This window comes from Schistocerca americana, chromosome X, assembly GCF_021461395.2.
Source record: "Schistocerca americana isolate TAMUIC-IGC-003095 chromosome X, iqSchAmer2.1, whole genome shotgun sequence".
NCBI lineage: Eukaryota > Metazoa > Arthropoda > Insecta > Orthoptera > Acrididae > Schistocerca > Schistocerca americana.
Genome location: NC_060130.1, coordinates 285,704,997 through 285,717,301, shown reverse-complemented (window position 1 = coordinate 285,717,301; position 12,305 = coordinate 285,704,997). Strand labels below are relative to the sequence as shown.

Genomic DNA, 12,305 nt, shown 5'->3' with positions numbered 1-12,305 from the left:
AACGTCTCACTCTGCTATTACAATTATGACTATACAGGAGACCTTACCGTTCAGCGTTAGAATGACTTTACATATACTCGTCTTCCAAACGGAAATGAGATTACGGTTTACCATCCCGTGCACGCTGAAGTCAGTAGAGTCGGAGAACAACATAGGATTCGACAAAATGAAAAGGAAATCGGAGGCCCTCTGTATGTAAGACCATCCAAGTATTCGCGTTAATTGACTTAGGAAACTAAAGGAAACACTGGTTTAGATGATCGGACATTGAGTTGATGCAGTTTTTGAGACAGACACTAACACTTAATAGGTTAAAACAACAGACTGATGCAAGTATAAGTGAAAAATGTTTAGGTTCTAGTCATACACGAAAGTAACATTCTCATACGAGGGTTTTCCAGTGTAGTATGAAATGTGGATATATTATCTAGAAGCTATCATCCAATACAGAGCGTTTAGATTTAGTTATAAAGAATAATAAGTCTCTGCAAGTAATTCGTCTTCACTTTCATACGAGATTTCGTCAAACATTACGTCTATTACACGTCAGTCCAGTAGAGCTTATGTTGAAACAGGAAATTACGTTTTTGCGGCAATGAGTTTCACAAATATGAAACGATTATCAGAGAACATACATTCATCACATTACTGTTGCAATTAACTTCTTAAGTACAGCTTTTGATTTTGTTATTGAACTGATGAGGTTTTTCGCGGGTTTCTACGTCAAAAATTTAATAAATTATCTGCTAAATCTTCTACAACAAATTTCTGGTGTACACTCCATGGAACATTTCAGCAATCGAAGGATGTCCCAAGTCGTTTTTCGTCAGGAAAGCGGCTACCAATACAACGCAGAACTCCAGCATAGTTCATTACGTTTACTGTTCCTACATTCTGCATTGTCACATGGTCCTGGGTGGCGCTTGACAGACTGCTTTGAAGGTATTCCACCGTAACGAACATTGTCCGAGAGTTCTCAGAATCGAGTGTTTCCTCGAACCGCGGTGAAAGCCGTTGTTCTGTAGAGCGGTACGGCTGCAGCCAGTTCTGGCAGCTCGACGTACATGCGGATGTTAGTGAGAACCTCTGACATTACCCCTGAAACCTCTGCAGTGAGTAGAATAAATTCAGTGTGGCGATATGGGAATGAAATCTAACAGGTACGTGGCCATGTAACAAATTCCTCATCCTCCTCGCATCATCAAGATCGAAGTGCATTTGCCACATCAATAGAAACAGTCCCAATATTTTGGATTTTATGTGTCAAGCTCAGTCGTGAGCTTAGATTTTGTGAATGAAAAGTTTATGCTGGTGGTCAGTGCGTTGCCCTGGGACAAAATAGGAGTAAACTACTATGCTTAAAAACACCCGTGATTCACCAAAATATTGGCGCATGTAGCTTATCACGTTCTGAGTGAATTCGTTGATAGACTTTATTTATAAAATGATGACTGAAATACAGAAATATATTGATGGGAGTACTGCAAATATTATTCTATTATTATATCTGAAAATAAAATCAGAAAATTTCTCATAGGAGGGTAGTTCAAAAAGTAACTTACACATTATTATAGCGGGTCAAGTAACTTGCTGTGTTACTCTTCGAAGTCACAAAGATGCACGATACTGTTTTTCAACATACACCTTCACGAAGTCTATTTAACATCGGTCGGGACATTCAAGTACTCATTCAATTCACTGACGACAGAAATCCACTTTTCAGCCACGGAGCTATTCGAGAATCGCTGTATGGGCGTCTTCAACGTCCGAAAATCCGCGACTGCTGCGAATCGGTTCTCTGATTGGCTGGACATAGTCAGCAGTGGTCGATGTCGACGGCCTACTTTCCTGGTCAGAATGCTCACGTTTGTTCGGTCTTGGTCAAATAACTGACACAATTTCAATTAGAATGGACTCGACATTGCACACTGGTCCACACTCCCGTAGAATATCTCGGTAAATTTTTATATGAAATTTAGATGCTTTTCCCACAAGGTACGTGCTGTCCCGCGCACTTCAGCTTTGGAGTACGTTCACACTCTCCGTGCCACTTCACTCCCAGACTGTGATGCAACTGTTATCCGTACCGCAGAAGAACAGAGTCTACAGGACACACGGAACACGTATAATTTTCTGACAATAAGCCACTCTTGTTGGGCAATGATGTTAGCGTGCGATGAAGTCCGTAACTTACATGTTACAGTCGATAAGTATATGGTTCATTCTGGTACTTTGTTTTGTAAAATCGAAAAAAGAACAGTCATCTTTTCTGTGAAAGAAAGATATATTTTGCTTTTAGTACACTGCACAAGTGTGAAATCCTTATGTCGAGGCAGGCCACATCTGAAATGACTTTTCTTGGTTTTATTCAACATTTCAAGTAGATGCATGGCATAGAACATTCTTGCTGTTGGTGATGGCACAGACTTTGGTGTTCTGGGACGTTCCATCATTGGAAATGCATCATCTTCGTCATCAAATTCCTCCTCTTCTGCTTCTTTCTCTTCTTTCTCTTATAGTATCTATTGTGAAGGTAAAAGTATACATCATGTTACATGAATGTGTGGTGTTTGTTGTTTCGGACATGTTCGAAAAAACTGTGTCCGAGTGACGCAATGGTTAACGCAACTGCCTAGTAAGCAGGAGATTCTGTGTTCGAATCCCGATCCGTTACATATTTTCACTCGTCGCCACTGATTCCGCGTAATATTCCGATGCAGCTGACATCAATAATCACTTCCCTTTCCTTTCTTTACTCCCTGTCAACTTTCATTCCAATATAAAGTATATGTCGTTGCCGAATGGAGATGCAGTACTACATCGAAAAAAGAAAAGGTATCGCCGTCTTGTTGCCAGGAAATAAACGATCAGTTATGCAATAGCGTAGGGTATATTATCGAATTATGATCTGTTATAATCATGTTATAATTCAAATTTACTAAATACAAGCAGATATTGCCTTTATTTGTTGACACCATGCTAACCACAGCTTTCTTTAGTCAGATACGGAGAACTAATAGGAGCTTGCAGAATCGAAAACAAATGATGCACAAGAAGCACACGGTGTAAAGTACACGCTACAATTATGCACAGAAAGTTTAGTTTATAGCCTGAGTTATCAAAAAAATAAGTGTTGGATGCGGCATACACGCTAGATGAAGACAGAGGAAGTCATTTTAAATGTTAATTACGTAACGAACTAACCTTTTTTATAATATCAAATACTGTCCTCGTTTTTGATGCGATAAGATGCTATTGCGAAGTGCTACAGAGAGACGTTCTTGTCAGTCCAGTCCTCGTGTTGGAGACTGAGGAGCTACATGATCTAACCTGTCACACATACTACTGCTATCTTAACCCTAAGATAAAGCTGAAGCGGGCGTGAGAAGCTAAACAACCGATGTGGAACGATAGGTCTGTGCAGAACCAAATAAATGTAACAATTTTCACCAAAAGAATTATAAATTCATTAGGGGTACGTCTTAAGACGGAAGAAAGATGGACATTGGACCTTAGTTCCAGCTTCAGTTTATTCATCCATCTTCGACCTTTGCACTTCTTATTGATGACGCAATACGTTGTACAAAATGAAGAATGTACAGTACTAAAGAAATCAATGCAAATTATGTTACAACCAATAATAGCAAAGACAATACTCACTGTAAGGTAATTAATCGTACAACACAGTAGTAGGGATAACAACGAAAAATACTAGTTAACATACATGTTTACAGATAATTAGTGCGAAAGAGTGTGATTTTCTTCTGTTTAGGGCGAGAACTATTCAATTGTAAACAATGCCGGTATTAAGCAGTTTTTTGCGACATTCCTCATAAATATTTGATAATACAGTGCGTTATTGTGAAAAGTTTAATGCCCGGGTATGCGCAACTATTCCGAGTTTTGTTAAGTCTAGTAGTGGGCTAGTTAATCATTTATTTCAGCATATGTTATGTTAACGAACCGACAATCTTAATTTGTAATTCTGTTAATTATCATTTATGTACTGAAGACAGCTGAGTACAAGATAGGAAGGACTGTAATAATACTCAACATTTTAAGTTTACCAACATATATGTTGTTTTTAAAGACACTACGACACGGGATTCATATACGAAGGTAACTGGACTCAGACTTTAATTTGATCATCCAGGTTTCGACCGCCATCATTTGAACTCTAAGAAAGTGCTCCGCAATTAATGTCCAAGCTACTGAGGCAAGCTTTAATTACTGCTCCAAAACATTGTACTGAATTAACTGCGACGCTTCTGTTTCGTTAATTAAAGCTCAGGTGTAAGATCCAATGATAACTTAGACAGCAATTACGTCTTCAATATATCTCCTGCAGTGTTATACTGCTTGAAACGATACTACCCATTCTTATTCTATTCGAGGAAGTATATGACTCCGGAGGATTGATGGGAACCAGTCAGCGTGAGTTTGTTAGATACACAGTTGAAATCTAACGCTCTGCGTGGGCCCAAGAGAAAATTGATAAACCGGTAAATGTAAAAAGTACGAAAGAATAGTAACAGCGTTCACCACATATTACTTCTTACTAATGGCTAAAAACTCATTAACACTAGTGCCTCGGCAGAAATACAAAAGGGGAGGCCGAACAATTAAAAAGTTCGGCACATGCAGGAAGATTAGGATTTCAAATGACTGTTGTCATTCGTCACTGATCTGTAAATTCCTTTGTCGCATAGGATATGTATGTGTCGAGCATCAGCTACTGACGTCCCAAGTCAGCACATCTAGCTTTGAGCAATAAGCAGTCCTATGCCTGCAACGTTAATTCCCAGAGACGACAGTTGAGGGGGGAACAAATTAGCGATACCTGCTTGCTTGGGGGAGACACCTCCGGTCGCTGGAGGATTGCCGTCAGTCATCTAGCCCTTATTACTCATTAGAAGCGTCTAATAGGACACGAAGGTCCCCCAAGTGGGGCTAGCAAATAGAGCACCCTGTGTAGGGCTAACAAAAGTGACATCCAGCGTAAGTCCAACATGGCAGTAAGGTGATATATTTGGTTTACTTAGTCTAGGATTGAACACAACTGTTTTAGCTGTATTGACTTGTTAATGTCGCAATATTTGCATAGAAATACATGCCTTTACAGAGTTTACAATGTGACAATGTTGAAAAGGTTGTCAGGATAACGCATCTCGTCAACATCAAAAAGTGAAATAATCCTAAACACAACAATATTAATTATTAACCCTCAGAAAGTTAAATTATCATAAACACGATAATATTAAAGTTTAAGTATAAGTTTCTTTACAAAATTATTTTTACGAGTACAATTTCGTTATGATGTTGGTCAGTACTATGATAAATCATCCGACTCCGGATCAAAGTTCGGTATTATTTTTAGGATGACAATAAAGTCTACTGTGGATGGCTAGTTATGTGACAAATTGAGCAAAACATTACCCAAGGTCGCTCGAGTTTACAGTGGACACAAGCTGGTGAACCAAGAAATGTACGCCTCTGCATGCTGTATGTACCTTAAGCTGCGATAAGGTGTCGTCTGCTAGGCCGCTCTCTCCTCTGAAATTTCTATAAAACTAATTAAAATCTTTGCTGAATTTTTTAAAGCATAAAGTCTCCCTATGTTTCTCGTTATGCTAGAAAACATGGCTCCTCCCTAGTCTTAGAATATGGATATATACAAGCACATGGGTGGAGCAGCGTGCATATTATAATGCCCTCTCAGTTCTCACAAGAACAATTAACTAATTGGCTGGTTCGTTTCTCCACAGTTGGAGCTAAATGATGCTACAGATAATTTCTAGCTGAATGTCAGCCGCTGTGAACGCAGTGTTGGCCCAAATTACTCCTCTGCGTCGTACAGAGCGTTATGTGCTCCGTTCTGCTCTAGACAACAGTTCAGAGAAGAGTCGTCCACAAAATTTCCGTCTTGTCTTTCTCATAGCCGAACTGTCTCCCCACATGGGTTCTTTCGTTCTTCATGTCACAGCTCTTTTCGACCAATAGGCGCGTTCCTCTTGTTTTGTGGAATCTCTCTCTACCAATCGCAAGGTCCCTACCATTAAACTACGTCGAAACTTCGGCTCTTTACTCCTTCCTAGTGCGTTTCCGCCAATCGGACGTTTTGTGCCCACGCCAGACGTCAAAATGCGTAAATTGTCTCTCACATGTGTGCCACTTGCTGGACACGTGATCGAAAATGCGTCACTGGTCTTGTTAGTACCGATTTGGAATTCTGAAACGCAGTTTTTTAAAAGCTGTATTTCCTGTCCTTCCTCAGATTTCCCGTTAACTCGCTCTCCTCTTCTGAGTCACCTGGTCGGTCGTTGACCTGGTTTGGGACGCCCATTTAAGTGATTTCTGTTGTATCTGCCGTGGCGCAGCCTTACCTCTGCTCTCGACCCTCTGAATTCCAAACTAACACGCCTCTCGCTGCTTGTTGCACCTTCTGCTCATAGACATGCATTTTATGGGAACGGTGTGTTAATTACCGTCAACTGGGTGTCATCCCTTTTTGCATTACATAATGATAGGCAAATTTGCTCATAACCGCCGAATTAAATTAGGTGTCATATTCACCTTCCTGTTGCAACATATAAAGCTCTCTTGTAAGGTGCAAATCTGACCTTCATTTATTCTGCCACCTTACAAGGCATGACCACTGCGCAGCTTAATATCTTGAAGAATAAGATGTCAGATGGAGATGAGCACGAAATTGGAAAAAAATGGAGGGAAGCAAGGTGTTCCATTTTCAAAGGAACAAGCCCAGTGTTTGTCTTAAGCTGCTTAGTGAAGTCATAGGAAACTGCAACGTATTTCTTTATTTTTTTATTTTTTGAACTACTTAACCTGTCAACATGACAGGTTGGGAAAATCATTCATGGATTGCATCCAGTGCCTTAAAACCACTCAATGCACACATTTCTACTGGAGCACTGGCTCAAAAAAAAGGAAAGAAGATTAGGATGTAACGTCTCATCGACATGGAAGACATTTCAGACAGAGCACAAGCTCTAAATGTTTCAAGGACGGGGAAGGAAATCGGCCATGCTCCACACTGGCTCAAAGATGTGAAGAAAATCGTGCAATGAATTTTTAAGAAAGCTTTTCTAACTTTTGACTGAATTGCATGGAACTTACATTGAGAATATCAGAAGGAGATTTCAGTCCCCTTTTCCAGAATACTGTTCTTATAGCCAAACTTAAAGGTAGCTTTTACGTATTTCTAAATTACAGTACCATGTAGACCAAATTTTCAATGCAGTGTAGTGCAGTATGTGTATTTTGTGACATGATGCCTTCCTCCTCTCGAGAATCACCAGCTGTGTAAACAATGTGATTTCCCATTGTACTGCGTATTCTTAAGCAGAATCGAATTACTTGTTTATCTTTGTCTGAGTGCTTTTGAAGTTTAATAATTACTTTTGTGTGTGTACTTACGAGGCGTTCACTCTCGATTATTAACTATGTGGTAGCGATTGACATTGTCTTTGATGTATGTAACTATTGTGAAGCAACGAACATCGTTGAGCGCCCCGAAACCCTCTCCCCACCCCGCCACTTCCCCCACTTCCCCCCTGTCTTTCTTTCTTTCTTTTTTTCTCTCTCTCTCTCTCTCTCTCTCTCTCTCTCTCTCACACACACACACACACACACACACAGGGATTTTGAATGTTGTGTTCTGTTCAGATGTGAGCTAAATTGGAGTCCGTCAATAGCATATCTATATGTTCTGAGAGACAGTTCAAGTTTTCGCCACCAGACGTCACTGCAGCGACGTGATTTCATAAAGAAGGCACTGGTAGGAAATTTGAAAATTAAGTATGGCGGTGGATGGTAAATTTAAAAACTGCTGGATGGTTGGAAACCAAAGATCGTGATAAGAGCTCTGTTGCGCCTTGTAACCCTTACTCTACTCCTTTCCTCACTACGGTCGCAGGTTCGAATCCTGCCTCGGGCATGGATGTGTGTGATGTCCTTAGGTTAGTTAGGTTTAAGTAGTTCTAAGTTATAGGGGACTGATGACCTCAGCAGTTAAGTCCCATAGTGCTCAGAGCCATTTTCTACTCCTTTCCTCGCTCTCCCCATCGCCTTCCAAATGGTTCAAATGGCTATAAGCACTACGGAACTTAACATCTGTCATCAGTCCCTTAGAACTTAAATCTACGTAAACCTAACTAACCTAAGGACATCACACACACATGCACGCCCGAGGCAAGATTCGAAACTGCGATCGTAGCAGTCGCGCTGTTCCGGACTGCAGTGCCTAGAACCGCTCAGCCACCGCGGCCAGCCATCGCCTTCCTCTCTAGATAACCAAAGCATAGTGTTAGAAAGGTGTGTAACACGGCGCCAAGTTCGGAAATTTTGGAGATATGCTGGGCGCACACACACACACACACACACACACACACACACACACACACACTCACACTCAAAAGAGTGTGTCAAATAGAGTCTTTATGTTGGATCTTGCCCACTCGTTGCTTATAGGGCGCCCAGAAGGATGCTGCGTTCTTGGAAGGCTTTACAACAATTCAAACAAGTAACATTAGTAGTTTTATTGCTCTAAGGCAGGTTGACAACACTTAACTTGGATCTACAAAATGTTGTCGCAGACGAGGGGCGACATGCAATATAATTCAGAGCCCTGTGATATGTGAAATGTCAGTCAAGTTGACACACGTCACTGATAACGATCTGTCTACTGAGCCGATCTGAGCGGAAGCAGCTGGCAGCAGCGGCGCTTATATTCACTTCTTGCAGAGGTTGCTCCTGGCGCGGCTCGGTCCTTGTCAGCGGGCTACCCGCTGACGTTTCCTCACCGCCTTCTCCTGGTTTTCGTTCTTCGCCTTCGTTACGGCGGTTGTCGTTACGACAGAACACTTTATACCTTTAAGTTTCTGTAATATCGTTTCACACAGGTTAGCTCAAATGCTTTTGAATGATCAGCTTCATAATGCGTCAGTTCAATGGACATTCTCCTACTTAACAGAAGGAAACTTTCAGATGAAATAGATAAAATGACGTTCCATACGGTTGTATCACGCAATAAATTAGTTACTTACTTGCTTACTCACTGGTGATACCGGACTCGAGAGTCCATTACCGCAGCAACATATTTTCGCCACCTGTCCCTGTCTTGGGCTATTTCCTTCCATTCACCTTCAATACCTAGGCTCCTAAAGTCAGCTCTCACATTGTCCTCCCATCTTTTCTTGGGTTCTCGGCAAGATGTTTCGCTAAGCTATGACGGCGGAAGTTGTTGTATGCTTCAAGCATCGATCTTCTTACGGACGCAAAAATTTCTACTAAAATTTGCCATCGACATTTTCACATTCTTTTTTGAACCGAGAGTGCAACATCTCTGCTTCCTCGGCATGTTCCGAATTTTACTATTAAACCACGGTGGGTCATTTCCGTCCTAAATCCATTTACACTGCACGTACTTACACATGGCGCCCATTTACAATCAGTTCAAACTTTGCCCATAATTCTCTCCATAATCTCACGCAAATTTGTAGCTACAAGATAAATATTTTCATTACACGTGGACTGCCTAACCAGCTACTCGAGACAGTTTTAGGGAAACATGTTTCGTGATGACTGGGTGTTGTGTGAAGTACTTAGGTTAGTTAGGTTTAAGTAGTTCTAAGTTCTAGGGGACTGATCACCATAGATGTTAAGTCCCATAGTGCTCAGAGCCATTTGAACCGTTTTTTTGGAAACATGTTCAAAAGTACTTCACAAAAACTGCCTGTCAGCTACCACCTGCAACGAATCCATAGACTCGATAAATTAAAGTCGTCTTCAAGTAATATCGCATGATTTGGATATTTCCGCGATACTGAGTGCAGATTTTCTATGAATTTAACGGTGAAATCGGGCGGCCGGTGAAAGCATCCGATGAATAACTTTAGTCCACCTAGATCTGTTACATGCGTCCAGATAACTCACAGTCATATCAATTTGTGCCTTGATAAATTCATTTTTGTTGACTGCATTGAACACTTCCCTTCTATGGCGTCTAACATGTTTTTTCGATATACGTTCTGTTCCTCGCTAAATATTTCAGAGCTTTCTACTTCGGGTTTCACCCAGCTCTCACTTCCAAGAATAAACTGAGCGTAATAACATTCCTGGAGGACAAGAAAGTCATTTTTTTACGATTACAACGCTGTCTGATGTCGCTCTCTGCGTATTTACTCGAGAACGTTCGTCAAAGGTTCTTTAACTACCGCCTAACCTAAAAAAGACCTATGGGCACATCAAGTACTCTGATACCCGAGTAGCTGCTACCTTTGTGTACTGCACATCAGGCCTTATCATGGTGAGTACTACAGTTTTCGTCACCATTACGCAGGTCTAGAAATCTGTAGCCTAGAGCAGCACAAAATCGACGAAGCATTAGTTTGAGACCCTCCACTCGGCTCCAAAGCAACGGATCCCGATGAGTTTGGCGAAAAACACTGCGAACTATGAGCTCTGCTTCCACCACGTGCGTGATTCCAGCAGTCTTCACCACATCCGCTAGCCGCCCGTATGAACTGAGGTTTGACTCACAATCCAAGCGGCAGACGTCATTGGTGCCTACGTGAACCGCAACTTCAAGAAATGATTCAAATGGCTCTAAGCACTATGGGACTTAACATCTGAGGTCATCAGTCCCCTAGAACTTAGAACTACTTAAACCTGACTAACCTAAGAACATCACGCACATCCATGCCCGAGGCAGGATTCGAACCTGCGACCGTAGGAGGCGCTCGGTTCCGGACTGAAGCGCCTACAACGGCTCGGCCACAGCGGCCGGCGAACCGCAACTTCCAGACGACTCCACCCTGCAGGCTCGACAGCAGCAGCCAGGGCCTCCTCCACATCTTGAGTGAGGCCCACCTGCAGACACACCGAGTGCACATTCGATTCCCTTCCGGCCCTGGACGCTATTTTCCAAAGGAGCTCTATAACGCTCCCGATATACAGCAACCATTTACCCTCCCCCCTCTCGTGTCCATGCTCGGACGTTGCTGAAGGAGCGGGTATAAGTCCACTCACAGAGTGAATGATTGAGCGCGTTACCACTCGCCACTCAGCCAGTGGTGGCAGCAGCTCCACCGCGTCGATTACCCTACAACGTGCCTCGACAGCAGAACCAGTGGGAGAATCAAACGACACCCAACGAGTACCATGCAACGCGCCAGTTTCTCCGTCACCAACACACCCATAGTCTTCAGCTCGTGTGGTGCAATATTTCTGGCTTATTCAGCCATCATATTAGGCTCCAGGAAGCTATTCCCAGGGCAGTGGAGATGCAAGAAGCATAGAGATGACGCAATGTGTGTGGTGGTGGTGGTGGTGGTGGTGGTGGCTGGTGTTTAACGTCCCGTCGATAACGAGGTCATTAGAGACGGAGCGCAAGCTTGGGTTAGGGAAGGACTGGGAAGGAAATCGGCCGTACCCTTTCAAAGGAACCATCCCGGCATTTGCCTGAAACGATTTAGGGAAATCACGGGAAACCTAAATCAGGATGGCTGGAGACGGGATTGAACCGTCGTCCTCCCGAATGCGAGTCCAGTGCGCTAACCACTGCGCCACCTCGCTCGGTAATGTGGGATGAGGTACCGGTGACAGATGTTAGATTCAGTACCATTTCCATGAGAAAGACCGCTTGCATGGTGCTGCTGCTCTGTGATTGGCTGCTGTGTTCGGCGGTAGGGCGCCAAAACGTTAAACTTTAGTTGCTATTATTAATTAAACCTGTCATCCAAATTACTTCATTTCTTTAAATAAACATCTCTCAACAGCCAGCTATCAATCAGTCATTTCAAAATTATTAAAATCAAAGCATTACTAAAACAAAAGACTGACGATATTTCTGCCGATGCACTTCGGTGGCGTTCGGGTCACGCCTTGCTGGCTTGGCGCGCGAAATGTCTCGGGCAATCCGGCTCTCCAGTTCTCACCGTTCCAGTAGACAGACATGTTGTCTGTTATAGCAGTATTTGTTTCATGCAGTTTTATTTACTACAGTTTCGACCATCGCTAGGTAAAGACATGTTGTCTGTAACAGTAGTATTTGATTCATGTAATTTTATTCTCCAGTTCTGACGGTTCCAGTAGACAGACATGTTGCCTGTAGCAGGATGCATTTCATGTTATTTTAGCCAGATATAATGACTGTGGAATTATATGTTCAATACGTTGTGATCAAGAATAGTTTCTCGCGTCTATATCAATAAAAACGCGAGTGGCATCCTGTGGTGTGCGCACTATAAGACCTTCGGTACACACACCATCAGATTATTTGACTTGTC

At 42.3% G+C, this 12,305-nt stretch overlaps 1 non-coding gene across 1 annotated transcript; it reads right to left on the bottom strand.

The window, feature by feature from the left end:
* Positions 1-11,519: 11,519 nt before the first annotated feature.
* Positions 11,520-11,592, bottom strand: Trnaa-cgc. Its single transcript has one exon. It is a non-coding gene; the product is annotated as a tRNA-Ala (tRNA).
* Positions 11,593-12,305: the final 713 nt, after the last annotated feature.